The sequence below is a fragment of the Rattus norvegicus genome, chromosome X, assembly GCF_036323735.1.
Source record: "Rattus norvegicus strain BN/NHsdMcwi chromosome X, GRCr8, whole genome shotgun sequence".
NCBI classification, from domain to species: Eukaryota; Metazoa; Chordata; class Mammalia; order Rodentia; family Muridae; genus Rattus; species Rattus norvegicus.
This window is the reverse complement of record NC_086039.1, coordinates 27,834,774-27,858,404: the sequence shown is the minus strand read 5'-3', so window position 1 is coordinate 27,858,404 and position 23,631 is coordinate 27,834,774. Positions and strand designations below refer to the sequence as shown.

The following is a 23,631-nucleotide window of genomic DNA, read 5'->3' as shown; positions in this document are numbered from 1 at the left end:
ACAGCACCTTAACCAGGAAAGAGAATAACACTCGAAATGTATATAAGAAATACTCAAGTTAATAAAAAAAAAAAAGAACATGCCCTTTTCATCTTCTCACTAAATGACAAGTTTTGGGGAGACTACTTATTCTACATTCTTAGGTATCACTAGGGGAAGTACTGTAAATTAAATGAACAAAATGCAGTGTTCTAGGAGGAAAGATGCACAATTTTGTTACCATTTGTATTCACAACATTTCAAAGGAAAACTATTGAAACTCATAGGAATTGTTAGATTTGGGGAACCTTGGTACACATTTAGAAAAGGAAAGAAAGGCTTAAATTTTGGGACAAAGATTCCAAAATATTTGAAGAAATACATGGTTATTTATAAAGTTTCTATACATCATTCTTAGCCATACCAGGGAAGACTGTCAAGCCTGAGCACAGATAATTTTTTAAGTCACTTGCTCAAGACACATAGGAAAAAAATAGTCGTGGCCTAGCCTACATACATTTTGAAATATGGATGAGGGTTAAATACTAGTCATAACCTGGATTTATTAGAGTCTTTTGGGGTCAGGTTATCTTTTATATAGCACCAATTAACAAAACAACAACAAAAAAATCTGGAAGCATGCCCTGATTACAATGAAAGCTAGGCTTGGAAGCTCATAGGCCAGACACTGCAACATGAGGAGAAAAGCAGAAAAGCAGAGGCTCAGGAGTGTCTCATATGCAAACACTTTGTGCTGAAGGACTTGGAACGGAGGGAAGCTAACTTCAGATGTTACTGTCAGCCCTAGAGTTCCCCGTGAATATATCTGAACAACTGTTTCCTGTTCCATATCTGAAAGTCTACAAATGTGTTGCTGTCTTAAATGTCATTGCTGACAGTTTCAGTTGCATTCTTGTATATTTTCTCACTCTTGAGAAATTTTAAAAGGAACTTTCTAATGATGGGTTCTTTGTTATGATTTTCTCAGAAAGGCTTCATCACATCAGCCATGAAAAGAAATACAATTGACACCTGGACTAAGGAGCTTTTTCCAGAACCAAAGCTACTAACTACAGTGCTGTATTTCCTTGGGAATAGAAAAATCAAGTACTTGTGGTCGATTTCTACCCACCAGGACGTGGGTCTTACAATCAGGTTTCTTAAGAAAGGAGTACCAAAATCCTGCTCAGAGGTGTATGTAGATAATCACAGCAGAGTTTCAGATTCCCTACCAACAGGAGCCTGAAGCAAGATGGCGGCTTGTCCTGCCAATGGCACTTTCTGCATTTAGCCCCATCTCAGTAAATACCAATCTCAGCATTCTAGCTGCTTCAATCAAGAATCACGGAAGCTACCTTGGCCTTCTCTCTCCTTATGAGCTCTGCCCATGCTATTACTAAATCATACTATCATCAGAAACCTGTAAGTCCCCTGATCTCCAGTCCCAGCCCTGACCAATTTTTCCTCTCCATTCCTCCTTTCTTTCCTCTCCCCTTCCTTCCCTTTGTCCTTTCCTCTCCCCCAACCTTGCTTTCTTTCTTTCTGTTTTTTTTTATACCAGACTAGTATGGAGTTTGTGATCATGCTGGCTTCGTGTTTGCAGTGCTAAGATTACAGTGGAAGAGCAGCACACCTAGTGACTTCCCTGCCACCTCCTGCCCCTCCCCAGACTTTTAAAAAAATTTCACCTTGCCAACTGCTTTCTTCTAGGAGTGCCACTTAGCTAAAAATGTCAATTAGATGTCGTTCCTCAGCTCCAAATCATTTGTGCCATCCAGTTTTGACACATCAGGCATCTCAGCTCTTCTGGGGATTATGAAACTTACTGGGTGTGCAAAGAACACACCACACACACACACACACACACACACACGCACGCACATGCATGCACACACACATGCACATGCATGCACACACACATACAACACACACGCACGCACACACGCACACAGGCACATGCATGTGTACAAGCACACTGGGACACAATAGTCATGCATTCTTAAGACCTGAGCATTTGCAGTTGCCACCTTTATTTGTTTTCTTCTAGCCAGGGCAGTTTCTCTAAATTTTTTTGTTTGCCCTAAACTAGCAAACTCTACTCCTCCATACTAACCTGTTACAGAGACAGAAGCCCTGCTTCCTTGTTTCCTTACCCATACCACTAGTACTTGCTATATCATTTATATTACCCCTGTCACTATGAGACTAATTTTATTTTATTTATTGGCTTATTCTTTTCTATCTCCTATTCACAAGGGCAGTTTATAATTTATGGGTATCTGCCTACATCACTAGTACCTAAAACAATGTCTGACACGTAGAAAATGCTCAATAATACTTATATATAGATTGAAGACTTATTCATTCTTATGTAAGAGAAGGTTTATTGTCACATTTTATTATTATGAGCTTAAGACCGGAGAGTTCCACAGACCTTTTTGCCCTCCCCCTTTTGACATGGTCTCCTTATGTAGTCCAGGCTATACTAGAACTCATGATTTTCCTGCTTTGTTTTAATCACAAGCCTAAGACTCCAAACTTCCTCCTCCTCTGCTACTTCCTCCTCCTCTGCTTCTTCCTCCACCTCCTCCTCTTTATTTTATTCCATTTCCTCTTTGTTTTCCAAGATAAGGTCTCACTTTATGTCACGGTGGCCTGGAACTCATGGCTACTTTCCTGACCTACCTTTAAAAGTGCTGAGGTTACAAGCATGAGCCACCATGCCAAGCCAAGTTTTCTTATAGGAGGGATTTGTCTCCATGTTAGCAATCATTGGACGTCCTGGGAGCAATGCAAATCTCTTAATGTAGAGCTGCAAGTCTTTATATACTGCTAATGAAATAGATAGCTAAACCACTTGTGAACCAATTAACAATGAGTAAGGACAAATCTCCAAAGCTGTGCTCTTAGCTGTGAACATGAATCACAAAGCTGTTTTCTATTGGGAATGCCATTTAGAAATTCTGAATGATAAAAAAAAAGTTTATTCACATTTCTTAAAACATAGCCACTAAAATTCGTATCCTCTCTTGACTAGCACAGGAAGGACGTCTTTTCCCTTTCAATTCAAGGAACATGAATTGTTTCTTTCTTCCTTAACAATAGCTGGATAATCACAGCCCACATTTGGTGAGCCATTTAAACTAAATAAAAATTACTAAAGTGCTTCAATTTGTTTTCAGTAAAATGGCAAAGTCCTCGTTTACTTTAACACAGTGTAAAGATGTTGGCATATAAATTGAGGTTGGAAATTTCAGAACCATGTCAGAATCTATGTGCTAAATCCTATCACTCTAATACAAAACATGGGGGATGAGGGATTTGGAACAAGTCATGGGTGCTCTGTGATTTAATTCCTCATTGTGAAAAGGCTTCTTCTCTGGGGTGACAGTGCCATTGCTAGAATGACCATAGACTCTAGAACCCAGTTTCCCAAGTATCAGCTGTACACGTTTGCATCTCTGTGGTAAGATAGTGCATACATAATTAGTCCATGATAGATAATAGATCTCTTTCATTCATAGTTTGCATTTGAATTCAGAATAAATATCTCCTGCTGTTTTTATTTTACAAAATAACACTTCTTTCTGGTGTTGATCTCCACATTTCAATTTCACCAGACCTGTTAGTACCTTACCTGGCATGTTAAGTAAGGTCATTTTGAAATCCCTTTACTGGGTTACATTAATATTTTCATGTTGAAGATGAGTTCATTTATGTGCCAAGTGAATGGTTTCTAAAGGTGAGCATAACAAAATTATCTCCCTCTCACAATTATAGTTCAGAAGAACTATCACAAGGGATTTTGATTCGCCTTAGATAATGGTACAAATAGGAATAAAATTGTTTTATCTCCTGTATGGTGCTACTTTATTCATATTAAAATAACTTCAAGTACCATTACTATTTATACAATTATATAAGAAGTAAAAAAAAGCCCTTCCTTTTGTAAATTAATACTTAAAAGAGAATGAGTTTTGCTTCATTTGATATAGTTCCTCAGGTATTTGGACCTCTGTGAATCCTATTGCAATTCTTCCAATGAAACAACTTAGCATGTTTATCTTGTGCCAGAGGTACAATACAAGGAAAGCTTATCACAGTATGTGTGGATTTTCACAAGTGCTTCCCAGCAGAGCAAAAGCTATCCAATTATAAATAAATGAGAGCAAATATTATTTTCTTGGCTATTGAATAAGAATGACAAGGGATCTGATGTGCCTAACAAAGAGAAGAGATACGTAAATCCTTATTCATAAGCACTTTATATCTTTATCTTCATTTTAAATCTAAGCATACACACGTTGAGTGAAACGGGAGAGGATATTTGCCAATTTTTCACAACACTGTCATCCTGACAATCTTTCTGTACATCTGAGAAGTAGCAATTTAAATATAAACACTCAGTTTTCTTAAGAAAGGAGTGCAAAAATCCTGTTGAAAGCTTCTCAGTAAAAATTTATGTGTAGCTCCTTATGTCCACATGATTAAAAAGAAAGCATGTTGATTTACTTAATTCTAATATAGACACAAAGAAGAGATCTGATGCATAAAAGTTAATTTTTTGAGACAGGGTTTATGTAACTCTCGCTGGCCTGGAATTTGCTATGTAGATGTCATGGAGATTTTTCTGACTCTGCTTCCAAAGTACTGGGACTAAAGGTATGCACTATCATGCCTTGCTAAAAGTGAATTTTTAAAATCTTCATTGATTATTAAAAAAAATAGACACCATTAGGCAGTCTTAGTCAGTGTGTTAGTGCTGTGAAGAGACACCATTAACACAGCAACTCTTGTAAAGAAAAACATTTAATTGGGACTTGCTTACAGTTTCATAGTTGTGCTGCATTATCACAATGGCAGGGAGCATAGCAGGATACAGAGAGACATGGTGCTAGGGAAGGAACTGATAATTTTGCATCTGGATCCATAGGCTTCAGGAAGTGAGACACACTGGGCCTGGCTTGGGCTTTTGAAACCTCAAAGGCCATCTCTAGTTATACACTTCCTCCAACTAGGCCACATCTACTCCACACTTAGTTCAACAAGGCCATACCTCCTATGCTTTCAAATAGTGCCACTCCTTAAGCATCTAAGTATAGGAACCTGTGGGGGCCATTCTTATTCAAACCACCACAACATATTAAAGGTTTTAGGAACTATTCTTCTTAAGATATAAAGTGAAAAAAAATAAGGATAAGAAGTAAAATGGATATAATATGGACAAGATTAGCCAGCTATTTCTAACCACACTTAAACTTACAACAGAAACACAGGATTTACATAGAAAAAGATGGCAATTATGTGTAAAATAAAAAGGGGTTGATTAGTCTAACTAATTATTAAGGTATTTGGGTTATAGAATCTTCACTCCTAGAGAGCAGTTAGAAAGGATGTCTAAAAGAGTCTGGATTAGAGCTAATGTATGGATCTCTGGGTGCACACAATGAATCAATCATAAATCTTGAGCAAACTAAAGATGTAGTAAGAGAAACAGGAATTGCCAATCAGTTCATCTAAGCATGAGGTGGTGGCATTATATTGGGGGTTGATAGAGGCCATTAGGCTGAACCACTGGCCAGATAATTGTGAAACATTACCAGTTTAAAGAACATCAATTCAAGGGCAAGAAACTGATTTAATAATTACCCAGTGTCCTTGTATGAACTGATTTAATTTTAATCAAAATAACACATGTTTGGGTGCAGGCGTATTGAACTGAAAACTCATAATGAAAAAAGAATCCTTGACTCCCCCCCCCATTCCATGCTAAGGAATTCATTTTCAACTGGGAAATATTTCATTTGCTATGTACTTCCAAATTTCACATAATATTGCTTTACTGCTATCTATTGACTTATGAATTTTAGACATTATCTGCTATTGTGTATACAAGCAAAAAATGAATCCTGTGTTCAGCCTCTAGTACCAAAAATGAAGGAAGAAATGACTGAAGGAAAGAAGAGAGAATGGAAAACTGGAAAGAAGGGAGAATGTATGAAGGGAGAAGAAGAAGGGAAAGAAGAGCAAAAGGAGGAAAAATTGGACCCTTGGGTCTTACATGGCAGCCAGCTTAGCCCACTTGGTATAGAGCAGGGCAGTGAGAAATGGTGTCTCATAAAATGTACATTGGTGTATGGTGTGGAAAATACAGCATAGTTGGTCTCTGGCCTCTGCATGTACATATGTACATGAGCACACATTCATATGGACAGAACAAGAGGAAGAAAGAAGGAGAAAAGAAAATCTGAGAAAAATAGGTTTAGTGCCCATATCTGACTCCAACAGTCAAGATGTTGAGAGGCAGGAAGTGGCAAATTCACAGTGAGGCTGGATTAGCAAGACCTTGAAATATCTTGTCTCAGGAAACCACCAAACCAATGAGAGAAAGATGGATACTAAGTTAAATAATACAGTCTCTGCTCCTATATATCAGAGTTCACTGTCAAGTTAAATAGATTTCTGACTATGCTTTTTCATTGTTTTTGGCTTTTTGGAGTTATTAATAACCTCAGATTTTACTTACATTAATAAGTATCTGTTTGTCCTCACAGGTAATCTGTCAGTGACATTGTTTATTTTACAACGTCCTCTCTGTCTCTTCCTCCTATATTTCTCTTATTTAATTTTATAGTGATTTTTCTGTTTTCTCAGTTTCAATGACTTCTTTTCTTGTTTAATTCCCTCATTTTGTTAAACACATTTTTTGACTGATTTCCAAAGAGAAGATTAGGGATGTAAAGTTTTTGAGAGCTGGTTTGAAAATAATTCCATTCTCTCCTGACATTTGATTGATAGTATAACTTGGTGTGGAATTGTCATAAATCACTTAGTCTCATATTTTTTGTGTTTTTTACCTTGCAATTGGAAAGAATATAATAAATCTATGAGAACATTGTCTTATGCATAAAGGAGAGCATAGTACTTGTAACTATTTCATGGATATTTATTCTATAATTGACCATACGCTCTCTGTGCTTCTTGTTATAAGGAACATATAAATATTTGTGTAGGAGCCTTGTGATGGTTTGTCTTTGTCATTTTGGCTAGCCATGGTACTCAATTAATCTTAGCTTAACCTGCAGCTGTTTCGTGGATGTTAAGATTTATAGTCAGTTGACATTATGTGAAGGAGATTATATTTGATAATAAGAGTGAGCCCATACAGTATAAGAGTGATCCCATACAGTAATTTAAAGTCCTTAATACAAAGGTGAGGTTTCCCTGAAAAAGGAAAAAAAAACCTTCCTCAATGTGCTACAGGGTTAGCCTCTGCCAAATGACCTATGGGTATTAGGACTATGTGTCTCTGCAGTCATACAAAACTGAAAAAAAAGTCTCTATATAGGAAATACATACGCATTTTTTATTCTCTTTCTCTGAAGAGTTCTGATTGACATAATCCTCAAGGGCCTCAGGATCTATGGAGGGAATTTAGCCAAGTAAAAACAACTTTTAAGTAATTTTCCTCTTAAAATTTTGTTCTGAAATCATAGTAAAAGTGTAGCAGAATTCCTTTTGGGGTACAGAGGAAGATTTGGCCTAAGTGGAGATAGCACTTTAATTGTTAATGGACAGAAATGCTGTGAGACTAGGTGGGAGAGAGAAAGAACCTTTGTAGGTGGTTGCAATGTAATGCACCTAAAGCCACAGAGTTCAGGAGACTGGGGCAATGGAAGCCTCTGAGGCCAGATGTTTGAGACTAGGTTACACAGCACAGCCAATGCCTGTCTCAAGACAAAGAACAAAACAAAGCAATCAAAATCCATCTCTAAATTCAAAGCATGAATGGCTTAACAATTTTTTTAAATGAAAAGAATAAAAAATCAGCTGTATTTAATCAGTTAGCTCAGAAACTGGTAAGGTCTCTCTACCTCTTAAATGCATAGAATTATTAAGTTTTAAGCCATAATTAAACTTGAAGCCCAGGATTGTGGCATACATATGTAATGTCAGCATTCAGGAGGCACACATACTAAACAAATGTTTAAACAAATTGAAGGGAAATAAGGTGAAATATTTTCATGCTTAATTTCCAAGTGATGAAACATCAAGCTTATTTTATTTCAAATCCTGACAAGTGATTAGTTGGGTGTTTCTTGCCTGAAAGTCTCTCTATACTTGAGCCTGTTTTCCTTCTAGATCCAAATTGCTTCCCTTTTTTTTTTCTACCTAAACATAGTCATCCAACACAACGTACATGCAGAGCTCAGATATATCTAGGGCAGTGGTAGATGTAGACTATCTCAACGTGAATCGGAACCCATTGGCAGTGGGATAAAATGTGGATTCCTAGCAACGTTGGTTGGCACACCTACCCAATCAGTTTCTCTTGGACCAAGGGCCTGAGTATTCACATGTTGAACTCAGAATTGATTTTAACAAACATTGGTTTTGATCCCTAGAGGATATCCAGTGACATCTTTATATCTTATTAATCAGTTATGGACATTTAGTGGGCAAAGGGTATGATGTTGCTAAATATTTGACAACACACTGAACAGCTAGTGCCAAGATTAGGAATTATTTGTCTCCAGATGCCAATAATTTCAAAGTTTAGAAGCCTTAATCTACCCAACCTTGTTCAGCCCAACCCATGATCCTAAGTATGCACATGGCCAAAGGTGACTATGAATACTGTACAACACAAAATTATAAACAGATTTAAAACATTATGACTCTCTCTGTGCATGTGTACGTGTGTACGTGTGAGTGTGTGTGTGTGTGTGTGAATGTGTATGTGTGTGTGTGTGTGTGTGTGTGTGAGAGAGAGAGAGAGAGAGAGAGAGAGAGAGAGAGAGAGAGAGAGAGACCCTGATGCGGGATCACCATGTGGAAAGGCTAAACAAACTTGGGTCTAGGCCATAGTGAATGCCTCTGAAGAACAAACAAATGGATAGAGGGCAGCTGGTGTGATTAGGGGGACTCTAACACTTCTCAGTGGAGAGCTGAGACAAAGCTATGGACTCCCAGGTGCTTGTGCCCTGCTGCCAAAATTTCAGAACTCAGCCAAGCTCACACATATTGAACTATACCTCCAGCACTCTAAATCATTGTTTCTCTTTTTATTTACTGATAGTGCACAACTGCAAACATGGATTGGATCATCCTCACACTGTGGTTACTTGTTTTGGAAAAAATCATACTGTGGGCTCTACAAACAGTGATCTTTACTCAGTTTCCAAGGTTTCTTGAATCCAAGAATTAGATTTGCATAGGAAATAGAGTCAAGAAGGCTTGAAAGTGTTACATTTTTTGGGGGGAGCTCAGAAAGAAAACGGCATTTTCCTTCACTTGGGCTTGAACTTTCCAAGAAGTCAGCTAGTTTTACCTTTCTTGTCCCTATTAGCAACTACAGTTAGAGGAAGATACACTTATTAGAAAACCTTTTCTTAACCAAATTTCTGCATTTATTGTTCTAATTAGCAAATGCTTTATCTGAAATTGTGCCTTCAGTCACCAGAGATGAAGATTTTTCACATCCTGTATTTCAAAATATTTGTGTGCACAGTCCCATTAACATTTGCTTTTCAGAGGTTGGATGTAGAGTTTACATGAAGATAGGTAACATTGTGTGTCTTGTTTGCTTGTTTCAGTTAAAGTGATACTTACAGCAGTGTGGTTTTCCCTCCACTGTTTTTTACAAAATTAGGTATCTAGAGCAAGATACACTTAAAAAAATCCTTGAGTCCTGAGGGTTGAGGTTTTCTCGCTGAAATAATTCTGCACCTTTAAAATTCTTTAGTGCTTTTAAGGGGGCTCTTAAAGTGCAAGGATTTAGGGCCCGGAGCTAGTTAAGCTTTGAGCAGACGCAGTCTGTTAGACAAGAATAGAACTCATCCTTTACTTTGGGAGCTCTGACATTACATCCAGCTGCTTCCAGTCATTTGACTCCTGAAAGCTGCCCTAATCCCGGTAAAGGCAGCCTCTCCTGCACTCAGGTCCACCCCCTACTCCTGATTGGCGAGGCTCGCCGCGACCGGAGCCCGCCGCCTACGACGTCCCTGTGAACTGATTTGAAATAAGAGCCAGGCGGTCCTCGCTAGCCTGCGCCCGACTTTTCATAGGCTGGAAAAGGAAAGGTTGAGAAACTTGACATTGTCTTGGGTAGAGTGCGTATAGAAGCAGATCAAAGAATAAAAAGGGAGGGGAACGAAAAACGTGCTCTTTGCTGCCTGTGGATTCCACCGAGTTGCTTTTGTCTTGTGGGCTTTTCTGCCGGCTTTGGTGTCTGTGCTTGGAAGCCTGCGGGTGCGCTTCCGAGCAGCTTGCTCCCTGCCGGATGGGTCATGGAATTCTAAACATGAGTCAGGTAAGCTTGAGGGTTGTGATTGTCGCTGTGCTGGCGCCAGCCACAGAAAGAGGGATTTAGCTTGGGACTCCTGCGACCTGTTACTCCCGAGAGCGTGCGGGGTGATCAAATGCCGGGTGCCAGTAGATCCATTAGGTGGAAGGAGGGGACTGCGTTTTCTTCCTAAGGCTACCTTAGAAAGTACATCACCTGCCGTCACCCAACTGCCTCGTGTTTACTACCGGTGCCAGCTTTTGCTTCTAAGAGTGATTGCTGATGTCAGGCAGTCTTTGTAAAAGGTTCAAAGCGGTTTGTGGAATATGCAAATCAATCCCAGTTTGCGGGCCTCTGGAATGTATTGTGCTGGATTCATCTCAAGCTTTTAGCCTCTACCCTATTGTGCTTCAAGTTAAAATAAAGACAACTGAGTAGCCTGACAAAGAAGTACACTAGCACTCTTATCCTATTTTGCTTTCACATTCTGAGTGAGCACTTTAGTGTGTGTGTGTGTGTGTGTGTGTGTGTGTGTGTGTGTGTGTGTGTGCGCGCGCGCGCGCGCGCGCGCGCCTGGCTGAGAAGACGAAACCAGTCTGGATGGAACAAGCAGCACTTCCAGTGGAGGCAGGCGTAGGGGGAGGGGGGTGTTACAGACTTTAAAAAAAAAAGTTCTAGCATTTTCTAGACCTAAGAACACAGTCTCGGCAGAAATGAACAGAGAAAGGGTTTGTGGGTTACTTAAGTGGGTTTCTGTAAAGAATTCTAAGCCAGCAGCTTCTTCCGTTGCTCTAGGGCATGGGGTTAAAATTCCTTATCAACTTAGGTAGAACTTTATGAGGTTTACAGCTTTGCTGTTGAGAAAGAAGAGAAAAGGAAAGAATGGATTAGAAAACCTAGAAGGGGGTAAAATTTACAACGCTATCACAGTTGTGGTAAAAAAAAAAAAGAAAACTTACGTCAATATTTTAATGCCAAGATCGATACTCATAAGGGGAAGACAAGACTACAAACGTCTTTCAGTGACTGGGAAAGGCAGAGATCACAGGGGAGGAATGCTAGCTACTCTTGCCAGAGCTGAGTAACTCCGGGTGGGAAACCGAGCATCTGTTTTGCCACCGGAAAACCTCTTCCCATTTTTCTTCCAATTGGATTGAATGTGCCCCACCCGAGTGTTCACTTTAGGCGAAAGTAAACCTTCCCATTAGTGGTTGGGCCAAAGGGTTTACAACTTTCTGTTCCACTGCTGCAGTTTCCCAAGGTAAAGCAGAGGCCCCACCAGAAAGGTCAGGAGTAAAGACCTTCAAATTTCTTGTTCCCTAACTTGCTCTTATGGAACCATGCTTGGCAAATTGCAGCGAGTACAGAAAAGCACATGAAAGATTGTGTGCTTTCAGCAAATTGCATCTGCCTAGCTGGAGAGTGGTGCAGAGGCGGGCTTCTCTAAGTTTTGCGAGCTTATAGACCAACCTCATTCTTTGAATTTCTAGCAACCACATTAAGATAGACAAAGGGTGCAAGAAGGCTTACTGGATAGGAGCAAGGAAAAGAATAGGTACACGATAATATTTTTTATAAAGGTCCTAAGCCTGAACAAAGAAGTTATTTGATGCTGTGTGTAGCCACCTGTCTTGTCCTCGGTGATGTATGAACTCACTTTTTAAAATCTTTGTGCCCACACAGTTCCTTTGGAATGGGGTGACACTCCCTCTGTCTGATGCCTAAGGCAGGCTTGTCCAGAGCTTGAGATGATTTTTCCCATGTGTAACTGTGGTAGTTGTATGAAGTTGGAAAACAGCCCAGTGTTGAAGTTTGAAGTGTACAAGTAGGCATGTAGTAACTCTTTAGTTATTTAATGAATGGCCAGCTTTTCATCCCACATCTCTGGATACATATATAACATTGTTCTTTTTCCTACGGTACTGGAAAAGAGGGAGGGACTGGGGGAGGGGATGCAAGAGTAGAGCATCATTGTTCATATAAGAAACCAGGAATGAGATGGTAGCATGACTGCATGGAGGAGTCCCAGATTTGTTCTTGTTTCTCATGGTGGGGGAGGGGGAGAAACCTTACTGTTTCACTGAGGCAGAGGAATAACATCCACCAACCAATTTGTCATCTTAGGCCCAGCAGCCCCTGGCTGTATTTTCAGGGTTAGCTATCAAACCAACCCATGTGTCATCAGCTCAGCAAAGAAACTCAATCTTTTTGCTTGGTAAGTGATCTGTCCCTAGGGCTGTGCAAATGCCGAACAGTGGGGTGGCAGGCCAGAACAGATCCCTACCACTAACTAGTTAGAAATTCTCCATAGCCAAAAATTGCCAACAGAATTAGAAGGGTGCATGTTTGTAAGATTCAGAAAGTTTGAGCTTTTACCAGGTTGTCAGCAGAAGAACATGCAGTTCAAAATCCCTGTAGAGGAAATGCCACAAACAAACAAACAAACAAGCATAAACCTGAATTGAGTTCATCAAGAAGTAATTTTAAATCGTGCCAACCTCTCTTTGCACTTTGATCATAAATAGAAAACTTTTCAGAATCTTTTTTGAGAAGGAATTTGCTACATTCCCAGGCAAAAGGAAAGGCATGGCCACCTGTTATAGAAGTTCAGCCAAAAACAACAGGTTTGCTTATGGCATTCCCACAACTGCAAATATCCTCCCTAAATAGCAAGTCACATTCATTGTCCCACTACAGACTAAGAACAAATATTTCGTTCTCAAGTTGGAAAAAACATAGAATCTCCAGACAAAATTCCCTACCAGACATATTTTGGGTTTTTAGCATCCCAATAACTTTAGAAAAACACGCTAAGAAGCTGAGATGACTTTTCTTTTAGACTCCAGGTCTCCCAGCTGCTATGTTTTGTGAGACTAAGATGCTGCTGATGCAAGGAAACTGTGACTCAGTTTGATCAGCCCATTTTGCATTCTTTAAATTGGAGTTAAAATGCCCAAGGACATCTGGCTTAATAATGAAAGTCTTGGTAGTAATCTTTCCTCAGAGGATTAGAAAGTCCTTTACAAACATCATCTATTTATTCTCAACCACATCTCCACGGAGAGAATGAAGGGCAACTTGATCCTCATCGAACAAATGCTGAAGTGAAACAAAAAAGAAAAAAAAAAGAAAGAAAAAGAAAAGAAAACAAAAAGAAATAAAGAGATGAGAAGAAAAGAAAAGGTTAAAAATAATGAGAACAGCAAGTTAGAGGCTAGTCTCAAATTCACCCACCCAGAAAGACTACCTGTGTAGGCTTAGGCCCCCAAAAGGCATTCTGGAGATGAAAACAGCCTCTCCACCGATGTTCCTTTTCTTCTTGTTCTGTTACCAGCATACAGTGTCTCAAGTATGCAGTATAGCTTCATTCCTTTGAAAATGAAGCCTTGAAAAGTATAAAAGACAGGACCTTTCTAATCTCCTTTGTCCCAACATTGAGATCAGGCAGTTTTATGGCACTTAATAGGAAGATGATCTAACTGGGATTTTAAATGTGTATCTGAGAAATGGTTCCCTTTTAACAGACATTTTAAGTTTTTGTATATGCTTTAGAGAGTTTGATGTCTTTGGCATATGTTAAAATTTTATTTCTCTTTCTACTGCCCCTCTTTCAGGAAATGTTATCATTTTAGGGCTTTTCTACTAAAAGATATTTGTTGGTCGTTTCAAAGTAATTTTGAGTTGGCTTTTCCTTCGTGTTCAGTGTGACTCATATTCTGAGTTTGTCTGGCTGTGGACCGCATAGGCTTCAAACAAATCTGTTAATTGGTAGTTGTATGCTATCCACAGACATTCCTGCAAGTTTTAAGGCTAACTGTGCTTGTGGATGTCTCCTGGCTTTGATCCCTTGTATGGTAAATAGACATCCAAGGTAGTTATGGAAACCTGGACTTTGAATTGTTGAGGGGGATGGGGGAGTATTTGGTCAAAGAGTAATTTGTTTGATTAAGAAAAGATGGGCCAAATCAGGATTTTTTTTGTCCACATGATTTGAGAATCCCAATTGTTCCAAATCACTTGGAGTTCTCTAGATAAGAAAAAAAAATATATGACTGAACACATCAGAATAGTTGTTAAATGTAATTTAAATTCTTCTTAATCAACTGTTTGCTATGCTCCCAGAGCAAATTGTAAAATGAAAGAGAAGTCCAACGTATGTCAATGATGTCAATATCTCTGTTGTGCTTAGAATCTGTGTGGTGTCAGTTTTAGAACTCCAGGCTCTAAAAGAAATACCAGGATCTGGCTGGGAGTGTGTATTTCATTTGTCTACCTGCAGGGGTCAGACTTGAAGTTTCCATGATGAAAGTCCAGGCCTTGGACACCACTGCAGGCATCCCCAAGCAAAGCCAGAGAGATTACTCTGCTTCTATGGAATAATTAGTTACCAATTCTTTAACCTTGTGACTAAATCTGCTATGAAAACCAGTTCATTCAAGGAAGAGAATATAAAATACACTTCGAATACAGCAAGGGTAATACAGCCAGGTCAAACTGGAACCTAATCTCTGTGTGGCTATGCGGAAGTTTATGAGGAAGATTTTTGGCTCTTTATCAGCTCCTTTCATCTGACACCAAACTGATCTTACCGGTTTTGTTTTAGGTTCTTTCCTGAGTCTTGTTAAGTGGCCTGGTGAGGACACAATAGTAGATGCTCGTCAGAATTAAAGACTTCTTTTTCCCTTAGATGAAGATATTCTTTGACATAACATTAAGACCTTTAATGTCTTCCAGTAAGTGGTATTAAGGAAGTAAAAAGTTGTAGTACCCAGACACACAAATATCTAGAGGGAAATTTATTAAAAAGAATTGAAAACTTAAATCTTGAAAACATATCTCCTTTGTGCAAAAAAAAAAAAAAAAAAAAAAAAGCAGGTTCTGAGTTAGAAAAGCAAAAGCAGCAAGTGGTCCTGATTGTAGCATGTGACTGTTAATGGTTCCATATTCAGTCAACTGTGTATGATAAATAAAATATTAAGGCTCCCCATCTCATCATTCAGCATTTATTGAGCACTTCCAGAATTAATCTACTTAGTTCATTCAGAAGAAGTCAGTGAGTGAATTTTGTATTTCAGATGGCTTTTGGGTTCTCAGCATAATTTGATAAAATCCTTGCCCTCAAAGAACTTCCAATCTACAATACAGGTTTTATACCAATAGTATAATATAGGTTATTACATGAGAAGAATGGCTGCTTGCTTGTTCTTCCCTATGGTTATTTGTAAGGATGAAAATCCATTTAAAAACCAATGATATCCTAAGCTTTACGGAACTTAAAGGAGCTAAGAAATGATCTGTATTTAGTTAATTTTTATCTCCATGTTCATTTGGAGACATTTATGATTTCTTCTTTAAAATTAATTTATCAGAGAAAAATACCTCATACAGAGCCCCAACATTATAAATGCTTTATATTCCACTTTTATTGAATATTAAGGTATATTTTAGTTACTTTAAGTTTATTTAGCATATAAGTGTATTCTTTGCATTGTAGCCTTATTTTTAATTGATTTTTAGTAAGCATGCAACATAATGGGTTTCACTGATATTTCGTGTGTATCATGTTTTTTAATCTTTAACTGATACATGAAATATAAAAATTGTACGTACTAATGAGGTCCATGTGATGTTTCAGTGCATCCATATCTTGTATAAATAAGTTAAATGTATCTGTCTCTTCAAATTATCAACTCTTAAGGGCAAAAACATTTTGAAATCCTTTCTTCTAACCCTTTGAGATGCACAATTATACAAATATTATCTAGACTCACCCAAACTTTTGTCTCCTGTCTAAGTTTGTTTTTTGAGTTTCTTGTTTGAAACTACAAAATTTTGAAGTGAGTAATTATGGGGTGGACATTCTGAAACACTATTTTTGAAGAGTTTGTGGACAAGGCTTAGCCAGAAAAATGTTTGCCTTGCAAACATGAGCAAAGGAGCTTGATACCCAGAAACCATATAAAAATGCTAGGAGGAGTAGTGCACTGTGTTCCTAGCAATGAGTAAGAGGAAACAGGAGGTCACTGTGGCACACTGGCAAATCAGTCTACCAGAATTAGTGCTGCAAGCCAATAAAAGACTGTCTCAAAGGAGGAAGAAGACAGTAAAAATTGCAACATGTATAAAAAGGTGCTCGCAAGGCCCCACCCTTAGCTGAGGAACTGTTTGTCTATTGATGGCTGCTGTGGCAAGGAGTTAATTTTCTTGGAGTGTGGCCACTGGGAGTAGCTTATGTTCCAGAGAGTAGCCTCGCATCCAGATGCACATGAGTAGCACTAATAGAACACACTGGGATTAGTTTTCTTTTCTCTCTCTCTCTCTGTGTCTCTACCTCTCTCTCTCTCTCTCTCTCCCTCTCTCTCTCTCTCTATATATATATATATATGATATAGATATATAGATATAGACATAAATATAGATATATAGATAAATAAAATAAAAATGTTATTTTAAAAAGCAGCTGGATGATATTCCTGAGGGTATCCATGCCCTCTCCACTCTCTCTCTCTCTCTCTCTCTCTCTCTCTCTCTCTCTCTCTCTCTGTCTCTCTCTCTCATACACACACACACACACACACACACACACACACACACACACACACCCTATTCACTATTTTGAAAACTAGTTAATCTGACTGATTTGAGATCAAGTTCCCAGTTTTATGAACGTGCTACTATGTTATAAAAGATGGACATACAGGAGAATTACCATACTTGTTCATTCCAGACCAGTTTTAGCAATACTTGAAATAGAAAAAGTTTACACTAGTTTTTTTTTTTCATTTTCTCTCACTTCTGATATTCTGGTCCCTCCAAGGTATCTCCCCACCTGACCTAATTTGATATGCAGTGAATCTGTAATTGCCTATCTGTTATCCTTTTCTTGCCTCCCCTTCCTTGTGCACATACCACATCTCTATTTCTTTGAACAGTGCTCTTTGGGGCATGTTGGGAAAGAATTCATATAGATAAGATAAAACTGTCATAGCCTTTCAATCCTTAGAATTAATCCTTAATTGGGGAAATTGAAACAATGAAGAATTTCAAACAGTAGAGCTCAGAGCTACAAAACACATGACTACCCTGTCAGGAGACAATATTTGGGGACAGATCTTGCCTTGTCAGGCAGGATTTGTGGCATGCCTACCTTATATTTTAGACCTATTCACTAGTCCTTTCTCAGCATCTTCCCTGCACTTCTGGACTCAGTAGAGCCTTTATGCTTGACAGCCAGAGAACCACAGGGAAGTGACAATGAAGCAATGATGGTATGTGTGTATTCAGGTTGTTTATGAGGACTTTCTTTGTGCGCAGAGAAGTATCTATTTGGATTAGAATAAACGGGAGAAAATGCCTGTGGCTCTTTCTTATACATATTCATGTTTGAGATAGTCTATTTCCAGTTAATTATAGCTCTGCTTATCTTGGGACTGAGTTACTTTTGAGCAAGAGTCACATCTAAGTATCCTTGAATTCTCAGATCCAAATACTGGGACTGAAACCCAGAGTTATCAAGTGTTTTATGGGAACATGCAAGGTAAATCTTAGCAGGATGATGGGAAACATAAAGATCAGAGCGGCTCTGGAGATGAAAGAATGGTTGAGTGGTCAGTGATATAGTAAAGAGTAATTGATGAGGATCAGAAAAATTAAAGTATTTTGTGGTTGCCTAGCCATTCAGTTGTATTCTGCCAAAGACCCAACCCAGAGCCTACCAAGCACTTTATCTTGATGGTAGAAATAATTCTGGTGTGGGAATTGCCTTTAACAGATCAAAGCCGAAATTGCCAAGATAGGATCTGCTAAGCTTGTTCTCACTGAGGCTAACTTGAGGTTTTAGGTCATAGCCAAATGTATAGTTAGTTTATTTTGCCAGGCAAATGGCAAGTCATGTTTATTTAAGCAACAAAGTAAGTTTTTTCTCCTTCTTTCTTTCTTTCTCTCTTTCTTCCTTCCTTTCTCTCTTTCTTTCTTTCTTTCTTTCTTTCTTTCTTCCTTCTTTCCTTCCTTCCTTCCTTCATTTTTTTTATTTCTTTCCTTTTTGGAGGGGGATGGGAGTGGGGATGGGAGTGGGGACAAAATCTCTCTACATGGCCTTGTCTATCCTAAAATGTACTATGTAGGCCAGGCTAGCCTCATACTCACAGTGATCCACCTGCCTCTGCCTTCTGAGTGCTGGGATTAAAGGCATGTACACCATGCCTACCTCAGAGAGCGTCTTTTTAAAGGCCAAGGTTTTCTACTGTGTCCTGGTTGTGCTTGTATTCAGTAGAGTGACATTCAAGAGGAAGAGCTCACTTCCCAGTGAGCTGCACTGTATGAAAGTTCTGGTTAAAATTATGGAATTGAAATTTCACATCTATTTGGTGATTTATAGAGACAACAGCCCTCACACATTTTCAGAGTATACTTAGTAGAGCCTGTTTCCTATCACATGTCAAATTTTAGAGTGCTGTTACAGTTGGATATATTTTCCATGTTATCTTTTTGAGTAGGAAGAAAAAAATGTGGACAAATGAGATTTTCTTTTTCTGACTTAGTATTAACTAGATGAGTCACCACATAAAGCAATAAAGAGACGGAAGTAATAGAAATTTGTATATTTATATAAAATCAAGTATACAGGAAATACATTAGAGATACAAACAGAAAGTGGTAGTTAGGTTTGGGCAAGTGATGCATACTTTTAGTTTTGGCAGTCAGGGGGCTGAGACACAAAGACTAAGAGCTTGAAGGAAGATTTGGCTTCATAGAGAGCCTCCATCTTTTGAAAACAAAATTAGGTACGAGAAATAAATTACTAGTCAAATGTTTGTTCTTTTATGTTAAAACAAACAGTAATTTTTGTTTTCTAGGTATTTAAATACATAGTTGTGTCTTGCCTAGAGCTCATTATTCTGCCTCAAACCAAAAAGTGTCAGGGTTACAGGTGTATACCATCACTCCAAGGTTTATAGGTTGAAAGTTTAGCATACGGTTCAGAATGGCTCACATCTGTAAACTCAACAGTCAGGAGGTCATGGCAGAAGAATGGTTACAAGCTTCTTGTCACCCTGGGATTTACAGTGAGTTCAAGAGAAACTTGGCTGACAGAGTTAACAGCATATCTCAGCACTACCAGCGCTGCCACCAGCACTAGCTCCAGTGACACAGTTTAGCTCAAGAAGCACTTTAGTCACACCCAGGAGGGAGTTTACACCTAGAACTTGAAAATTATGCTTCCCAATTTTGTTCTCTCTGTGTCCATTCCACTTGACTTTATCATAAGGTTTCATTTGGTTGCTTTCAGAGCCCCTGCTATTATTTCATGTGCTGTAGAATTTGAGACAATTAGAATGGGTTGCTGGTTATGAATAGTCAGAAAAAAATGTATTATCTTGAGACAAAATGCCTCCTTTACTAGTTGGGAAGAAGAGGAACAGGGAATTGGAAGGAGACAAGAGAGGAGTATACAGGCATATGGTTAAATCCTATAATATATATCTATATAGTCCCGATGGAAAAATATGGAAACATACCAATGAAAGCAATTATTATATGCCATAATATGATATTACAAAACGTTAAGTTTTTTGGAGATCCAAGTAGTTAAGGTGGGCTTATAAATCACACTGTAATCTTGGCACTTAGGATTGGACCAGAGGGTTGCTACAAGTTCAAGGCCTGACTGTGCTATATAGCCTATGCAAGGTCAGCCTGAACTACAAAGTAAGACCATCTCAAACAAACAAACAAACAAACGAACAAAGCTGAGTATTCAAATGGTTTTTTATTTGGTGTTTGTACCACTATTGTGTATATCTTCTCTGCTCTGAATTTAAATATAAAAATGACTGATGCTAACAACTGAGAGACTATGTTTGTTTAATTGAAATGTTTATTATGATATGAGATGATTTTTTTCATCCATTAATCAGGTGTGCTTTTCAGGAAAATAAAGCAGAACAATAGAAGGGAGATGAAAAGTATGAGTTTATTTAGGGCATATATGATGAGGAAAGAAAAGCTTAAATGGATCCTATTAGGTGTGTGATTCACTTGAGATTCTTTTCTGTGGTCAGTGCTTAAAGTGAATTCCAATGAAATTAATGCTACTGCTCTTTCTGTCTGACTGGTTGAAAAAAGGTAAAAACAAAAACAAAAACAAAAAAACCCCATAATGATTGAGAGGCAAGTGATTTTCCAGTTAGCAATCTATCACATGATAATAGACTATAAAATAATGAATATTTACAGTTTAATCCCTCTATCAGAAGGAAATGCTCTATGAATATTTCTTCCCTCTCTAACATGTAAGCTGTCAGAATGGAATAGTTCAAATGTACACTGCATTGTTTTGGTTTAACTACCAAAGGGTGATAAGACATGAATTATTTGTGACAGCCCCGAACATTGATAACAGAAGACAATAATGCCTGCAGACACAGCCTACATCATAAAAATCTGGAAGCGAAAATGCTTACTATGTTAGGCCAACGTGCTTTGACCTAGTTTTGCTTTTCTGCTTGAAAATTATGTCAGTATTAGTTACATCACCCCCTCGGATGAGCAATTTCACATTTTTGTTTATTTCAGGGTCATGTTGTTAGTTTTGCATATTTAGTTCTGACTTTCCAGAAGCCAAACTAATCCTTCTTGATTTGCATTTTCTTTTGAAATATGAGACGTCTGGGATCCAGAGAGAGGACATTTTATATATTAAGAAAATAATCTAAGATGCATCATCAGAGGCATTCATTTCTGCTTGTTCCATAGCCACTGCCCTCTTGAAGGATCCAATAGAACATCCACTTTTTTGTTTGTTGTAGTGTCTTTCTTGCTTTGTTCTGTGGAGACAGAATGAATTATGGTGCCCAAGAGTGCTATACTTGACATAATTGACTACCATAGTTAACAAAAAGTTAAACAAGGTAGAGAAGACATTTCCCAGCCCAACATTCTTCAATTTATCCCTTTCATGCTTCTTTTTTGCTTGTTCATCCAGTAGAAACTGAATTGACATATTTTTCTTATTTAAAATTTCTACTGAATATACTTCAAAATGAATTGCTTCCTTGGTTGATTTCAAACACATTTTTTCCAGCTATTTAATACTTTCTATCATTAGAAGAAAGAGTCATTTAATTCTTTCATACATTTGTGAATTCTAATCTTCAAAGAGTAAGAGTTCTTCTAGTGATCAACTTACATCAGATTTACAAGTATAATTTGCTACCAAAAGACCCTGAACAGTTTTTTGATCCACATGTTTTCGAATTCCTTATTAACAAATGCAATCAGGCAACAACACAAAAGAATATGAAGTTGTGGTTCCTCTGTAAAAAAAAAAATCTATTATTGGCTCTTGTTTTCTAATTAAGGTTTTACATGCTAAGAATCTCTTTGTTGTTAGTGCCTTTGGAAATCTTCTCTGCCTAGATGAATTAAAAAATAAGGGAGTGTCCCCTTCAAAATACAATCACATGAATTTTAGCTAGGTAAATTGCTGATTAGATTGGAATAATTTAAAGAAGCAGTATGTAAGCACTTGGGATAGGATTCAGTCCTAATCGTGTTATCTCAGGGAGGGATTATAGTAGGGTATGGTCTTTGAACATTGTTAGAAACGGATCTGAGTGCTGTGTTCTATTTCTGATCTTTATGTTACTTTAAATACTAAAATCCCAAAGAAAACTTCTTTAGAGGTCTTCTTTACCTTCTAATGAGTACATGAATATTTTCAACTCTAATATGTATAATTTACTGTATGTATTCTATGGTGACATCCATTTCTACAGCAAATTTTATAATAATTGAAGGTAGATATGCAAGTGTATTTCCCTCCTCTTACATGGTGACTTTCTCTGTGTGGTATCCTGCACCATACATATGGGATATGTCATGAAGTTCTTTGCATGATAAGGCAAAGAGAGTGCCCCCTTTTTATTTCAGCAGCAGTAAAACATTGCATTATGATATCCTGCCATTCCATTGCAACATACTATCATATCTGACGACTTTGATCACATGGGTAGCTTCTAGTCTTTTGTCATTAAAATAGTATATATACATGGAGAACACTCATATTCATCACTGTGTTCCAGTCAGGTATATCTGTCTAATAGATCACAAGAAGTGGCTTTCTGAGTGAAAAGGTAGATGGGCTTTCTAATTTAGTTAAATCAATTAGTTGGCCTAGCCAGCATGGATGTCGGAGACTCACTGATTCTCTTGTCTTACCTTCCCAAGTGTTAAGATTTACAAGTGTGTGTCACCAGTGCTGATTTATGACTGTTCTAATAAACATTTAGGTGTTTATCTCTGTAATCATTTGCCAGGGTAATGTATCTTGTTGAATCCAAATATGAGTTCCCTAAAATGTAGGTGGTTCCAAAGATTTTGTGTGAATGGAAGCTGAAACAGTTTGCAGCAAACTGAGGAGGATTGGCCTTCATGCCACCCCCTACAACCAATAACCAATTCTGCATTCTCTTTCACTCTCTATCCAAGCTAAGAAGCTCAGCTTTATACAGTACAAATAATTTCCAATGTGTTGAAAACTTACTGATAGAGATCTAATGCCTACAAGATGCTTATATTGTTAGTACTCAGTTTGTTGGAATTACAACCATTTTTAAAGTATTAGTAAGAGGCTCCACTTAGGTTCCCGTCATTTTATTTTTTTGAGATAAGTTTTCACTGTCTGCGTAACAGCCCTGGCTGTCCTGGAACTAACTCTGTAGATCAGGTTGACCTAGAACTTACAGAAATCCACCTATCTCTCTCTCCTAAATTCTGGGATTGAAGATGTGCACCACCATTATCCAGCCATGAAAATATTAAATCTTTAAATGCATTTTCTCCTTTTTCTCAGATACCAAGTGTCAGAATACAACATTTATTAAAGTGATTTCAATATTTATGCACATGTCAGTGGTTCGGTATCAGCCATCTTTATTTGTTTCCTGTGTATGGTGCGTGTGTATGTGTGTTGGTATGTGCATGCTTTTTCATGTGTGAGCATTTATGTATGTATGGGTATATTTATGTATGTAAGTTGATATCAGGCATGCTTTCTCAATTGTTCTCTACCTTATTTATTAAGGTATAGTCTTTCACTTGAACCCATAGCCCACAAATTCTACTGGTCTATCTATACCTCCTGAGTGCTGTGATTGTACATGGGTTATTAAATGTGCTCAGCATGTATGTGAAGTCTGGGAATCCAAACTCCAATCCTTGTAAGGTGCATGGCTAATGCTTTACCTACCAAAACATTCAGCCATCTTAAAGAGTAGTGCTCTATGTCACAAGCAACTAATGAACATATACATGATTCTAAATTTTCAGTGTACTTTTAATATTTTACTTAATATTTCTGGATTCTT

General features: G+C 38.0%; 1 protein-coding gene across 5 annotated transcripts in view; it reads left to right on the top strand.

Moving 5' to 3' along the window:
- Mid1 (midline 1) overlaps positions 1–23,631 on the top strand; it is a 374,802-nt gene that overhangs the window by 194,645 nt on the left and 156,526 nt on the right. Inside the window, exon 1 of one of the 5 annotated variants that reach the window (XM_039099998.1) lies at positions 9,983–10,291. The exons of 3 other annotated variants lie outside the window; for them this stretch is intronic. The gene's annotated coding sequence lies outside the window, so the exon portion shown is untranslated. Of the gene's footprint in view, positions 1–9,982; positions 10,292–23,631 lie in introns of those variants that run through there. One more of the 5 variants, XM_006256825.5, reaches the window with a different exon arrangement.